Here is a 1,551-nt window from a genome sequence, read left to right as displayed (position 1 = left end):
GAAAGTGTGATTCCTGTATAGTTATGAGATAGGTGAAGATCATCTTTCTTTGAGGCGAAAGTGTGATTCCTGTATAGTTATGAGATAGGTGAAGATCATCTTTCTTGAGGCGAAGTGTGATTCCTGTATAGTTATGAGATAGGTGAAGATCATCTTTCTTTGAGGCGAAAGTGTGATTCCTGTATAGTTATGAGATAGGTGAAGATCATCTTTCTTTGAGGCGAAAGTGTGATTCCTGTATAGTTATGAGATAGGTGAAGATCATCTTTCTTTGAAAATGAAAATAATTGAAGAGTTCGCGATGACTGCGTGTTTCTTTTATAAGTGTTGTTATAAGTGTGGTAATTAGCTTGCTTACCAACCACATTGTTCCGGGTTCAGTCCCACTGCATGGCACCTTTGGGAAGTGTCTTCTACTATAGCCTTGGGCCGACCAAAGCCTTATAAGTGAATTTGGTAGACGGAAACTGAAAGAAGCCCGTCGTAAATATGTATATGTATGTATGTGTGTGTATATGTTTGTGTGTCTTGTTTGTCTCTCCAACATCGCTTGACAACTGATGCTGGTGTGTTTATGTCCCCGTAACTTAACGGTTCGGTAAAAGAGACCGATATAATAAGTACTAGGCTTCCAAAGAATAAGTCCTGGGGTCGATTTGCTGGACTAAAGGCGGTGCTCCAGCATGGCCACAGTCAAATGACTGAAACAAGTAAAAGAGTTCGACAGATATTTGCGGATGTGTGAATTCTCCCAGGTGATGACTGAGATGTTATCTGGAACTAGTGTCTTTTTTTTTTCCACCAATTTAAGCATTTTGAAGTTCTTCTCTGAGGAATGGACCAGTCTTGGTTGGCAGGCTATCTGCTACTTTATGGCTGAAAATAGGGTCCTCGTAGCTCAGTGTAACAATCTAAGGTGCTGATCAGTGGTTTCCCTAAAATGCGAATCATTGGTAACGATAATAAATTTCTCCAGTTTCATAGACATCAGCGTTCTTGTTCTCATTATAGAAATTGTCTAATTCTTCAGTTACTGATTTCATGTGTGCTCCTAGTGCATCTTTGTACGTTGTATCAGATGCGACTTTAGCTCGATCAGTATTCTTAATGAACTTAAACTAATGTCTCTGGACTGCTTTCATCTATTCCTCGCTCGCCCTTGTTACATTCTCATTGCAGCAAAGGTTGTGTCTTCGTTCTATTCTTTGGGAGTATTTCCAGTGCTTCGTCTCTGTTGGCTGTATTTAGGGAGTTATATGCAGTACTGCAATTCTTGTCCTCCAACTACTCATAGCGTGTGATGAAAATATGAACCGCAACTGTAAGATACTTGCATAAGTTAGCATCACCTGCTACTTTTCCCTAGTAGTTTCATAGGATCTCTGGCTTCTTTTTTTACCCTTGAGATTACTGGCATTTGCAAGAAGCGACTCTGTGGTTTATAGAATTGCTTCCACAGAACTCATATTTAAGGACCCTCTCCTCTCAAGTGTAAAAAAAATAGAAGTCATTTCACATATGCAAAGGTGACTGTGAAATGATCTTGAGCGA

Source organism: Octopus sinensis, linkage group LG25 (genome assembly GCF_006345805.1).
Source record: "Octopus sinensis linkage group LG25, ASM634580v1, whole genome shotgun sequence".
NCBI lineage: Eukaryota > Metazoa > Mollusca > Cephalopoda > Octopoda > Octopodidae > Octopus > Octopus sinensis.
Note: the sequence above shows the minus strand (reverse complement) of the source record.